This window comes from Dendrobates tinctorius, unplaced genomic scaffold, assembly GCF_039654945.1.
Source record: "Dendrobates tinctorius isolate UK_male_01 unplaced genomic scaffold, ASM3965494v1 ptg000019l, whole genome shotgun sequence".
NCBI lineage: Eukaryota > Metazoa > Chordata > Amphibia > Anura > Dendrobatidae > Dendrobates > Dendrobates tinctorius.
This window is the reverse complement of record NW_027361687.1, coordinates 24,898,841-24,913,514: the sequence shown is the minus strand read 5'-3', so window position 1 is coordinate 24,913,514 and position 14,674 is coordinate 24,898,841.

The following is a 14,674-nucleotide window of genomic DNA, read 5'->3' as shown; positions in this document are numbered from 1 at the left end:
TACAAAACCATTTTTTTTTAGGGACCGCCTCAAATTTGAAGTGAGTTTGGGGATTAATATGACAGAAAATACCCAAAAGTGACATGATTCTAAAAACTGCATCTCTCAAGGTACGCAAAACCACATTCAAGAAGATTTTTATCCCTTCAGGTGCTTCAGGAGAAATAAAGCAATGTGGAAGGAAAAAATGAACATTTTACTTTTCTCACAAAAAAATTTGCTTTGGAAACAAACTTTTTTATTTTCACAAGGGTATCAGAAGAAAATGGACCACAAAATTTGTTGTGCAATTTCTCCTGAGTACGCCGATACCCAGTGAATGGAGGGAGAACCGTTTGACATTTTGAATGTAAAATAGGCTTAAATAAAAGGAGGGCGATATGTCGCGTTTGGAGACACCCTGATGTACCTAAACAGTGGGAATCCCCCAATTCTAACTACAACCCTAACATAGTCCTAACCCCAACACACCCCTAGCACTAACCCAAACCTAACCATAACCCTAACCACAACCCTAACTCCAACACCACAACCCTAACCCCAACACAACCCTAACCTTAACCCTAACCCTAGCCCCAACCCTAACCCTAGCTCTAACCCTATCCCCAACCCTAACCCTAGCTATAACCCCAACCATAATGCTAAACCTAGCTATAACCCCAACCTTAGCTATAACCCCAACCCTAACGGAAAAATGGAAATAAATACTTTTTTATTTTATTTTTACCTAACTAAGGGGGTGACAAGCGATGGGTTGATTTACTATTTTTTTTATTCTATCACAGTGATCATAATGAACCAATAGGAAAAATTTCCTATTGTTGCTGGGTGCCGGCCAACAGATCTCGGCAGGCGCACTGCACATGTGCCAGCCATTTTCTTCCCGGAAGAAGACGTCAATGGCCGAGGACATCACCAGAGGATACAGGAGGGTCCCATCAAAGGAGAAAGAAGTTAAATGGGAAATCGGACTTTTTTTGCGGTTGCCTTTATTCTGTGAATAACGGTGATCGCAACACGGGGGTCGGTAAAAACCCCAGTGTTGCGATCACCGTTATTCACCGACACGAATCATGTTCTTCGGGGTCTCAACTATCCCCAGTAGCCGACACCCTGGAGAATTTCTGACACTGGGAGCGCTATACACTTATTTCACAGAGCCATTAAAAAGTGGCGCTGAGGAATAAGTACCCTTAACTGCCGCAGTTAAAAAGCTTATTGGTGGTCGTTAAGGGGTTAAAGGGATTTTCCCATGAACAACGTTAATTTTAATTAATAGAATATGAACTTCATTCACCTTTTTGACATCACCGCTCTGCGCTGCAACTGAGTTCCCTGGCTCCGGTCAGTGTCTCCTAAATTCACGGGTGAGAGGTCGCATCATGCCAGTGCTCAGCCATGCAATTTAGATGTAGCCGAGTTGGAGTGCCTCTTTCAAATAAAAGACTTTTCTTTGAGTCTGTGTAAGGTGGCCAGGGTGGTAGTCCTGGCAATGGGCTGGTCTGTCCCCACACCCTGGCGCCACACAGATGAAATACAAAGTTCCTTTGGCTGCATGTGCAGCATAACATTTACAGTTTCTGTCACTCCAGCTTCAGGTTTCCAGATTCCATAAATTACTGGAGAGTCACAGTCCTTTTCAAACAGTTCAACTTTACTGATAACATGTGTACTCATCACTTTGGTAGCACGATTCACACAGAGTCCCATATCCTGCACTTTCCCTGCCATCTGGGCAGACTCCATTCTTCCTGTGTCTTCTCCTTCTGTTCTCCCGGCAAACCCGGCCGTCTCCATGGACAATCTTTGTCCCATCTGTACTTCCTGCGTCACTAGCTCCCTGTCAGTCCCTGGTCCGGTCAACTCCTGCCCCGGTCATAAACCCTGTATCCTTCCTGGGGATGGTCCTGCTGAGCTGGTGCCAGTCTGCACTATTCTGCAGCCTGGGGCCCCTTACTGCTGTTCGCAGACTTATCCCCATGGCCTACAACTGTCTCCTACACTGCATGCAGGCTGCCCGGGCTTCTACTCTAATCAGGAAGTTTCCTGACTATACTTCCCTGCTCTGTGCTGTTCCACCCATTTAGTTAACCCCTGTGCTGCTTGTACTCTGTTATCACTATATGCTATTCTATCCATTAACTCTATAATGCCCCCCTCTACTTTAACCCCCACGGCTCTATGCTATCTAAGATACAGTACTATCTTAACCCTATTTCTATGCAGTACACATTATATACACAATACAGCAACACAGAGTACACTTGCATGACAGGACATGACATCACAGTATATAAACATTAATAAACAAGGAGGTGCTGCATTCAATCGTGCAAACAACGACCAAGAGAGAGGAGGCACGTGAGGTTCCCCGCCACCTCCTTACATCTGTGTTATTATTACATTTCACTATTGGATTAGTAATGGGGGTGTCTTATAGACACCACTCCATTACTAGCCTGTGGGCTTGATGTCAGCTGATATTTCAAAGCTGACATCAACCCCAAAAATATTATTCCACTTCCCACCGCACCAGGGCAAGTAGGAAGAGCCAAGCAGAGCTCCAAAATTGAGGCAACTACTAGATGCACTTTTTCTAAAGTGGCTGCAGGCTGCTATTTTTAGGCTAGGCTGGGGGGGCAATACCCATGGCCCCTTTCCGGTCAGAGAATACCAGCCCCCAGATGTCTGCTTTAGCTTGGCTGGTTGTCAAAAATGGGGGGGGCTCATGCCATTTATTGAAATTATTTACTTATTAATTGCACAGGAGCGAGCTGATGAATGCGCTCATCATAGTACCCATACAGTCGCTGCCATTAGCAAAGACCGGGCGTACGATGATGACCTTAGTAATCTCATCAGCTGATGCCTGTGACCTGCGGTAACCTTGTTACCGCCGGTAACAGCTGCTGTCATAAAGATGACAGAGTGGGGACAGGCAGTAACGAAATTACCACCAATCACAGCCAGTGTCATCTGTATGACAGCGTGGGAAACACTGGATGTTCAAGCTGCCGAACCTGAACAGTAACACTAGGTGTTCAGTACAGACCCTGAACTTTACCGTTGGGGTTCGTTCATCCCTACTTATGATCTGGCGACAGGTCCACATTAAATGACTAATATGGAACTTACAGTACCAATGTTATAAAAGTCATAAGGAAATTTGACACATTGCAGAATAGCCTTGCCTCTATATATAGTTCTAGTTATTTTGATAAAACATAGCGAATTGTCTGCAAGATTTATCTGTCATCTTCCTAGGATACACTGCTCGGTACTTGCCGCAAGTCATAATACTAGGGGATGTTGCCATTCTTCAGTGTGTAAAGAATTTCAATTACTGCTGGATTTTCCAAGAAGAATCAGTTTATATTAGAATGCTTTTCAAAGCCGTAGAAGTTGTAGATGAGATGAAGGACAAGCCCAAAGCGCAACACCTCCAACGTGCATCCGAAAATATCTGCGTGGAGGAAAATCCATGAGATAAAAAATGCTATTTATTCGGTTGGATACTGTACAGATAAGCCAGAAGCAGAATAACTCCACTGATTTAGGATAATTGACTCATGGACCCACAGTAGCCCATATAGTTAATCTGGATCTGCGTCACTCGAATTTCTGCTATGGATTTTGTAGGAATGTTGGATCTGTGAGATGTCATTCTGACACGTGTGAATATAGTTTTATGTGTCAGTTTAAAATATTTGATGGACTTTAATTCAACCAGGCTAATTATACATGCCCTAAAAGCACAAAGCTTCTGAAAATGCCTTTAATGCACTAATGGAAATAAGTCAAAGCTTTTACCTGTGGGTGCAGGTAGTAAAATACTTGCCATTAAGAGCCTTTGTTACAGACATAATTCTGGGAAGCAGAACCTCTGTTCACGAGAGAGATTAATCCACACTGAGTAAAGGAACTGGTCACAAGATTCACGCTGTCACCTTTTGCAACGAAAATACCAGCCAGGTTTCCTTAGGAGGTTATATTAAGTATAATGGACAACCAGTTCACAATGTAACATAACAAACAGCATATTCTCACTTTCTAGATCGGTGTGATTACATTATGTCACGTGAGCGCTGCAGCCCATCAGCAGTCGAAGATCAGGCACAGTCAAAATCAAAAGCAGCTTTATTTAAAATATGACACATTATAAAGAAACAATAAAACTCTTGTAAAAAAATGCACTCAAGCGCAATTAAAAAAACACATGTGACCTAAATGACATAACAGGTTCTGAAACTTTGCAACATCAAAAAACTCACCAAAAACTCAACGTAGGAACGTAGCGTAACACACACAAATAATAAGGGTAAGTTCACACTAGGCAGTTTTTCCGCTTCTTTTTCTGCAGCAAAACCTGATCTCTTGACAGGAAAGAAGCTACAAAAAAAGAAGGTTTTCCTTGTTTTTTCTGGCGTTTTTTTCTTGCATTTTTTGTGCTGTTTTGGTATGCTAGATTTGTCTCTTGTGAATGCTGATAAAGTTTAGTGTTGAAAAACAAAGTCCTATTCTATAGAATGAGGTTTGGGCACAAAAAATGCAGCAAAACTTGATACCTGCGATACCTGCGATTTTGGTACGCTTTTTCACCACCCATTCATTTCAGAGGGGGAAAAAAGCTGAAAAAAGTGACATGCTCCATTGGGAAAAAAAAACATGCAAAGCACAAAATCCTGATGACAAAAAAACAACATGTGTGCATAAGATTTCTGAAATCTCATAGATTTTCCTGGTACTGTAAAAAGCAGCTAAAATTAACATAAAAAAGCTGCAAAAATGCCCAGTGTGTACTTAGATTAAGACAGGAGAGTCATTCAGGAGACTAAAAAACTGTCTTCCATGTTAGTGTTACCTCTGAAGTTGAGTCTATTATTGTACACAGGAGGTATCTCACAGGCATCCTTCCTCTGGCTCAGACTAGCCAGCCCTCGCTCCCATGTGCCAAACACCTCCATTACATAGCTCTAACCACTCCCAGGTACCTATCACATAAATGTACAGTATATACACACACTCATATACAATACACACATACAGTATTTGTACTGTATATATGCACAAACTCATGTAATGCATATATATATATATATATACACTAGATGGTGGCCCGATTCTAACGCATCGGGTATTCTAGAAAATATCTGCAGTTTATTTTTGAAGATTTAATAATAATGCAATAATGCATCCCCCAATCCTGATATGTATGGTTCTCTCACCCCCAATCCTGATATGCATGCTACACCTCAACCCCCTATCCTGGTATGCATGGTCCCCTGACCCCCCAATCCTGGAATGCATGGTCCTCTCTCCCCCCAATCCTGGTATGTATGGTCCTCTCAGCTCTCTTTCCTGGTATGCATGGTCTTCTTACTCCCCTTTTGAGGTATGCATGGTCCCCTCACCCCCCAATCCTAGAATGCATGGTCCTCTCACCCCCCAATCCTGGTATGCATGGTCCTCTCACCCCTCTTTCCTGGTATGCATGGTCCTCTTACCCCCCTTTTGGGTATGCATGGTCCCCTCACCCCCCTTTCTTGGTATGCATGGTCCTCTCTCACCCCAATCCTGGTATGTATGCTCACCGTCACCCCCCTTTCCTGGTATGTATGGTCCCCTCACCCTTCAATCCTGGTATGCATGGTATCCTCACCCCCTTTTTCTGGTATGCATGGTCCCCTCACCCCCCCTTACTGATATGCATGGTCCCCTTACCCCCCTTTTCTGGTATGCATGGTCCCCTCACCCCCCTTTCCGTGTAGCTGCGACCAATCAGCGTTGTGGCCCTCTGTCCGCGACCAATTAGCAGCGCGGCCCTGTAGCCGCGACCAATCACTGCCACGCGGCCCTGTACAAAAATAATATTAAAAAATAAAAAAAAGTTATTCTCACCTTCCGACGGCCTCCTGTCTTCTTTCCACGCGCTCGGCCTCACGTTCCCAGTAATGCTTTGCGGCTTAGACCGCTGATAACGTCAGTCTTCTTTCTCGCTCTCGCGAGAGTGACGTCATCAGCGGTCTAAGCCGCAAAGCATTACTGGGATCGCGAGGCCGGGCGCGTGGAAAGAAGACAGGAGGCCGTCGGAAAGTGGGATTAATTTTTTCTTATTTTAATTCTCTTTTTTACAGATTAAGGCCTGCACCTGCCGCTGATTGGTCGCGGCCTGGCGGCCACGACCAGCCAGCGGCGGGCGCAGCTTACCGCTACAAACAGCTGCGCTTGTCGCTGATTGGTTGCGGCCTGGCGGGGGCCTGGCGGCCGCGACCAATAAGCGGCCCGCAAATTCGGTTACAGACAGACACGATAAGGCGTTTATATATATAGATATTTGTACTGTATATACACACTCATATGTAATACACACATATAACTAAAGTACAGTTGTGGCCAAAAGTATTGACACCCCTGCAATTCTGTCAGATAATACTCAGCTTCTTCCTGAAAATCATTGCAAACACAAATTCTTTGTTATTATTATCTTCATTTAATTTGTCTTAAATGAAAAAACACAAAAAGAATTGTCCTAAAGCAAAATTGGATATAATTCCACACCAAACATAAAAAAGAGAGTGGACAAAAGTATTGGCACTGTTCGAAAAATCATGTGATGCTTCTCTAATTTGTGTAATTAACAGCACCTGTAACTTACCTGTGGCACCTAGCAGGTGTTGGCAATAACTAAATCACACTTGCAGCCAGTTGACATGGATTAAAGTTGACTCAACCTCTGTCCTGTGTCCTTGTGTGTACCACATTGAGCATGGAGAAAAGAAAGAAGACCAAAGAACTGTCTGAGGACTTGAGAAACCAAATTGTGAGGAAGCATGAGCAATCTCAAGGCTACAAGTCCATCTCCAAAGACCTGAATGTTCCTGTGTCTACCCTGCGCAGCGTTTTCAAGATTTTTAAAGACCATGGCACTGTGGCTAACCTCCCTAGATGTGGACGGAAAAGAAAAATTGACAAGAGATTTCAACACAAGATTGTGCGACTGTTGGATAAAGAACCTCGACTAACATCCAAACAAGTTCAAGCTGCCCTGCAGTCCGAGGGTACAACAGTGTCAACCAGTACTATCCGTCGGCGTCTGAATGAAAATGGACTGTATGGTAGGAGACCCAGGAAGACCCCACTTCTTACCCCGAGACATAAAAAAGCCAGGCTGGAGTTTGCCAAAACTTACCTGAAAAAGCCTAAAACGTTTTGGAAGAATGTTCTCTGGTCAGATGAGACAAAAGTAGAGCTTTTTGGGCAAAGGCATCAACATAGAGTTTACAGGAGAAAAAAAGAGGCATTCAAAGAAAAGAACACGGTCCCTACAGTCAAATATGGCGGAGGTTCCCTGATATTTTGGGGTTGCTTTGCTGCCTCTGGCACTGGACTGCTTGACCGTGTGCATGGCATTATGAAGTCAGAAGACTACTAACAAATTTTGCAGCATAATGTAGGGCCCAGTGTGAGAAAGCTGGGTCTCACTCAGAGGTCATGGGTCTTCCAGCAGGACAATGACCCAAAACACACTTCAAAAAGCACTAGAAAATAGTTTGAGAGAAAGCACTAGAGACTTCTAAGGTGGCCAGCAATGAGTCCAGACCTGAGTCCCACAGAACACCTGTGGAGAGATCTAAAAATGGCAGTTTGGAGAAGGCACCCTTCAAATATCAGGCATCTGGAGCAGTTTGCCAAAGAAGAATGGTCTAAAATTCCAGCAGAGCATTGTAAGAAACTCATTGATGGTTACCGGAAGCGGTTGGTCGCAGTTATTTTGGCTAAAGGTTGTGCAACCAAGTATTAGGCTGAGGGTGCCAATACTTTTGTCTGGCCCATTTTTGGAGTTTTGTGTGAAATGATCAATGTTTTGCTTTTTGCTTCATTCTCTTTTGTGTTTTTTCATTTAAGACAAATTAAATGAAGATAATAATAACAAAGAATTTGTGTTTGCAATCATTTTCAGGAAGAAACTGAGTATTATCTGATAGAATTGCAGGGGTGTCAATACTTTTGGCCACAACTGTTTATGTACTGTATATATACGTACACACTCATACACTCAAATTACATACACACGTACATATATATGTACTGTATATACACACATATGTAATACATATAGTATACTGTATATATATAATACATGTATGTGTGTCTTTTATATAAAAGTTTTTTCAGCCATCAGCTCTCTTATACAAGCACCTGCTGGGGGGCAAATTTATGCCCAAACTATGGGCTGCTGAGATCAGAGAGCATCTCCCTCATTAGGAATATGCATGTCTTTATATGAAACACTGCAGCCTTTCAGAGTAAAAAATGTTTGTAATGAGGGAGCCAGGCTCCGATTTGCGCTTCCTGCAGTTTGGGCAGCATAACTTTCGTGACAGGTTCCCGTTAACAAGCTACAAACCAGCAACATTCAGTAAAAAGGTTCATCCTTTATTTTGCAGGCTCCTATGTTATACTGAAATCATAATGGTACTGTTTTATTGCTGTCGGAGGGAACCTCAGAGGCGGGAGAAACCCTAATGTATGTGTCCATGGTGGGAGTTTCAGAATAAGTCTTTAACCCCTTTACCCCCAAGGGTGGTTTGCATGTTAATGACCGGGCCAATTTTTACAATTCTGACCACTGTCCCTTTATGAGGTAATAACTCTGGAACGCTTCCATGGATCCTGGTGATTCTGACACTGTTTTCTCATGACATATTGTACTTCATGATAGTGGTAAAATTTCATTGCTGTAACTTGCGTTTATTTGTGAAAAAAATGGAAATTTGGCGAAAATTTTGAAAACTTTGCAATTTTCCAACTTTTAATTTTTATCAACATTTAACTTTTTTCACGAAAAAAATTAATTCAGGTCCAATTTTTTTATATTACCAAGGGTAACAGGAGAAATTGGACTGCAAAAGTTATTGTGCAATTTGTCCTGAGTACGATGATACTTGATATGTGGGAGGGAACCACTGTTTTGGCGCATGGCAGAGCTCAGAATGGAAGGAGCGCCGTTTGACTTTTTCACTGCAAAATTGTCTGGAATTCAGATCGGACGCCATGTCACGTTTGGAGAGCCCCTGATGTGCCTAAACAGTGGAAACCCCCCACAAGTGACCCCATTTTGGAAACTGGATCCCCCAAGGAACTTATCTAGATATGCGGTGAGAACTTTGAACCCCCCAGGGCTTCACAGAAGTTTATAACATACAGCTGTACAATTAAAAAATCATGTTTTTTCCAAAAAATCATCTTTTCACCCCCAATTTTTATTTTCCCAAGGGTAACAGTACCCCAAAGTTATTGTGCAATTTGTCCTTAGTACGCTAATACACCATATGTGGGGGTAAACGACTATTTGGGCGCATGGCAGAGCTAGGAAGGGAACCAGCGCCTTTTGACTTTTTTGGCAGTAATTGAGATCGGAAGCCATATCGTGTTTGGAAAGCCCCTGATGTGCCAAAACAGTGGAAACTTCCCACAACTGACACCATTTTGGAAACTAGACCCCCCAAGGAACTTATCTAGATGTGAGGTGAGCACTTTGAACCCCCAAATGCTTCACAGAAGTTTATAAGGCCCGGGCATTAAAATAAAAAAATCATATTTTTTCCAGAAGCATGATCTTTTAGTCCCCATTTTTTTATTTTCCCAAGGGTAACAGGAGAAATTGGACCCCAAAAGTAATTGTCCAATTTGTCCTGAGTACGCTGATACCCCATATGTGGGAGAAAACTACTGTATGGGCACACGTCGGGGTTTGGAAGGGAAGTAGTGACATTTTGGAATGCAGACTTTGGTGGAATGGTCTGCGGGTGACATGTCGCGTTTGGAGAGGCTCTGATGTGCCTAAACTGTTGAAAACCCCCTCAAGTGACCCGATTTTGTAAACATGACCCCCAAGGAACTTATCTATATGTGTGGTGAGCACTTTGAACCCCCAAGTGCTTCACAGAAGTTTATAACGTAGACCCATAAAAATAAAAAAATATTTTTTTTTCCACAAAAATGATATTTTTGCTCCCAATTTTTTATTTTCTCAAGGGTAACAGGAGAAATTAGACCCCAAAAGTTGTTGTGTAATTTGTCCTGAATAGGATGATACCCCATACGTGGGGGTAAACCACTGTTTGGGTGCATGGCAGAACTTGGAAGGGAAGGAGCACAGTTTGACTTTTTCAACGCAGAATTGGCTGGAATTGAGATCAGACGCCATATTGCATTTGGAGAGCACCTGATGTGCCCAAACAGTGGAAACCCCCCAATTCTAACTCCAACCCTAATCCCAACACACCCCTCACCCTAATCTCAACCATAGCCCTAACTCTAACCCAAGCCCTAGCCCTAACTCTAACCCTAGCCCTAGCCTAATCCTAATGGGAAAATGGAAATAAATACTTTTTTTAAATTTTATTTTTTTTCCCTAACTAAGGTGGTGATAAAGGGAAGGTTTATAGCGGGTTTCTATGTTTGGCAGCTGTCATACGCTAAAAGACACTTTTTATTGTTAAAATAGTTTTTGCATCACCACATTTTGAAAGCTATATTTTTTCCATATTTTGACCCATGGAGTCATGTGAGGTCTTATTTTTTGCGGGATGAGTTGACGTTTTTATTGGTATCATTTTCGGGCACGTGACATTTTGTGATCGGTTTTTATTCCGATTTTTGGGAGGCAGAATGAGCAAAAACCAGCATTTCATGAATTTCTTTTGGGGGGTGCGATTACACCGTTCCGCGTGTGGTAAATTGATAAAGCGGTTTTATTCTTCAGGTCAGTACGATTACAGTGATACCTCATTTATTTTTTTAATGTTTTGGCGCTTTTATGCAATGAAAACAATTTTATATAAAAAATAATTATTTTTGCATCACTTTATTCTGCGAGCTATAACTTTTTTTATTTTTTCGCTGTGTGGTGGCTCATTTTTTGCGGGACAAGATGACGTTTTCAGCGGCACCATGGTTATTTATATCCGTCTTTTTGATAGCGCGCTATTGCATTTTTTTTCGACGGTATGATGATAAAGCATTGTTTTTTATATTTATTTTTTAAGGGGTTCACTAAAAGGGGGTTAACTAGTGGCATAGTTTTATAAGGTGGGTCGTTACGGACGCGGTCATACTAAATATGTGGACTTTTATTGTTTTTTTTTTTTATTTCCCAAAAAATGCTTTTATTAGGGAATATATATATATACTGTATTTTTTAATTTATTTAGCGATTTTTTATAAATTATTTTTACACTTTTGTTTTACTTTATTTTATTGTCCCAGGGGGGACAACACTTTAATGTGTCAGTTCGCTGATCTGACACTTCACACAGCACTGTGTCAGATCAGCGTTCTGACAGGTGCTGCTGCAGGCTTCCTCGTGCCGCCTCCCTGCAGGCCCCCAAAGGCCCCGCCACCATGTTGGATCTGGGGGCCTGCAGGGAAGAAGGCCCCCAGAGCAGCGCAGCACATCGCGCTGCGCTGGGGGTCTCAGGGAAGCACGGAGGGAGCCCCCCTCCCTGCCGATGCTTCCCTAATCCCCCGGTACACTGCGATCATGTTTGATAGCAGAGTGCCAGGGGTTAGCGTGCCGGGGTCGGTCCGTGACCACCCCTGACACATAGTGCCAGGTGTCATTTGTGATAATCAGCTGACACCCAGCCGCGATTAGCAGCGTCCGCGCCGGGAGCGCCGCTGATCGCTGAGACGTACTATCCTGTCCCCGGACATAGTACGTCAGATGTCAGAAAGGGGTTGCAAACATTTTGCAAGCTAAATTTTACCTTGATAGATGCCGGATAAACATTTGTTTTGTTGCAGTTATCCAACTCTGAAATCTATGGTATTACCAGCTACACAGATGCAGTGCTTAAAAGAATAAAAGCAGTGTGTTCTTTAATGTTTTTATATTTATGAATTCTACACCCTCCCAATGGCACTCTAGGCTGCCTAAAAGAGGAGAGTGTGTGGTAATGGCCCGGATTGGGGGGTGGTCCACTGCTTACCGCGCACAGACGAAACAGAGACGAGACGGAGGCAGATTTTTGGGTACAACATGTCCGAGTTTATTGACCGTCCTCCTGACGACCGTAGCCATACACCGCAGTACCTTTACAGCTCTCCGTATTCAGGCCTGGGTACCTAACCTCTTTTCTTCGTAGTGACGTTCCTCGCGGCTCTTACGCTGGGCTGCCCTAGGCCTATCTACCGCCAGCGCTTAACCAGTCCGAGGTCATCGTCAATTTGGTACCCCGGGGCCTCGTCTGTTCTGCGGTTCTTCGAGTCGGGGCCACCCCCTGACTGTCTCTTCCTATCGGTGCCCTGGTCGAGCTCTCCACCGTTGTCCATTCTCCTTACTGATGATGCTCCTCCCAGGACTGGAACTGTCTGGAACCCTGTCCTGTCCTATTTATCCCCTTCCTTGGGAATTTCCCTCCTGGGTTCCTATCTCCCCGCCCCCCATGACTAAGCGGTTTTTGAAGCCCTAAGCTGCTGTCAAGTCCTGAACTACGCTCCCCCTGCCATCTTGTGGTCAAACTTAGGTATTGCACTCCTATTCCATTTTCCCCAGCTGTTTCCCTTCTGTCATTGCCAATATCCGACTACAGTGCACAAACCATCCCTTCTCCCTACTGACACGTCTGTCTGTCAGGTCACCTTCCCTACACTCCCGCTTCCTTTGTCTATTGTCGTCCTCGACAATCGTATTCCCTACCTTCGTCATCCTGAAGCTTGTCCACTGTCTGTATGCGGGGGGCCGAACCAAACCGGGAGCACCATGCTCCGAGCAGCCTACTGCTACTCGCCGGCACACACGCCACGTGACAACTGCTTTCAAGTTGGGTTAGGTCCACCCAGACTACTCTATGGCATGTACCTCCCACTACTCTCCCCTTCTGTTACCCTCAACTGTCCGGAACGCCATGACCGAGGCCTTTCGCCTACCAGGTCATCGTAAGCGCCCGCCTATCCTTTTGGTGTGCGTGGTGTCGGGGACCTGCCTGAAGGACCACTGCCTGGTTCAATGTCTTCCATCTTTTTGTCCCTCCAGTTAGAAGGTCATGGTCGGCGGTTTTATCATACCCTGTACCCGGGACCTGTTACACATTTTTAATACAATTTACACATTAATCCAACTTTTTGTATACCATACAGTATATACAGTTTCCTTTGTTTTAATAACAATATGAGTCACTTAACAGGAGTAACCCCTTTTTCTTGTTGTTTTTTTTGTTTTGTTTTTTTTTCTTTCAACACATCACTTCTTTAAGCACAACATTTCAAAACAGAACATGAATACTCCCCCTTCCTTTAACATAAGCACCTTCCCCTAGGCATCCCTGCTGTATGAGAAAAACAGAAAAAAACAATTTCCTTTTCTTGGACATGAAACTATTAGAGTTGAGCGACTTTTGTTTTTTTAGGGTCGAGTTTCGTTTCGTGAAACCCGACTTTTCCAAAAGTCGGGTCGAGCAAGATCGGCCGATTATAGGGAAAAGTCGGGGTCGTCCCGAAACACGAAACCCAATGTAAGTCAATGGGGAATAAAAGTCGGCAGTGAGAGGAGGACAGGAAACACACCTACAGTGCTCATTTGAATGCCAAAAGCATCAATTCTTCTTACTTAAGCTGGTCAACCTTAATTAACTTCATAATACAAGTTACGCACTGAAAAATGGGGGTTATTTGGCTAAAGTTGTGGGGGGGTAGGGCTGGCTCCAGGTTTTCATGTGCCCTTGGCGAAAGAGCGCCCCTTTAACACATACCACAACTCATCATGCTCCGATACGGCATAGAAATAGCGGTATAGTACAATGAAAAATACTTCACTTTTTACATCTCATGACGAGGCCCATCTATTTCTCCATACAGAATCATTGGTCCCATATAATGTTTGAAACAGTATATGATGAGCTCCACATAATGCTACAGTATATGTTGGTCCCCATGGATGAAGCTCCACTGTCTTATGGGCCCAAATAATGCTCCAAACATAATGGGCCCCATTTCTAATGCTCTAGTGTATAATGGGCCCTGTAAATGCTGCTCCAGTGTCTGATGTCCACCTTTGGAATGTTCCAGTGTATAGTGGGCCCCATCTATCATTCTCCAGAGTATAGTGCTCCCCAAAAATTGCTGTCCCAACATTGAAAACAATCAAATACTGTAAGTCTCCTCGCTAGGGAATCCCTGTACTAGTCTGGACTCCTCGTCATCCCCATCTTCCATCTCACTGCACAGTATTTCAACCTTGCAAGTGCTGTGATCCTGAGCAAGCAGGGGGGGCCCACTCGTTGGCGACGGCACTGGCACAGGGCCCCTGATAGTACGGTGGTGTGTCTGATGGCGGGTGGGCCGAACCTGCACTTTCATCTGCAGCTTCCTCTTTGTCACCGTGTAAGATGGAACTGTATATGGGAAGGGTAACCTGAGTTTCATCAGGGTCAGATTCAGGCCGTGTAGCGTGCGAGGGGAATGTAGTGGTCTGGGTCAATGTACCAGCAGATTTATCGAGCAGTGGCTGGGCATCAGTGCACTTGTGTCGCCCCCAGGAGTACGGTCGCCACAGTGGCATTACCTTCCTCCTAGGGAGTGTGATGTCATGCTTGGGAGCAACGAAGGATCTCTCTAGCAGGTTAACTGATTGGGCGGCGTTATTCCCACGAGTCATGACCCTCCAAACAGC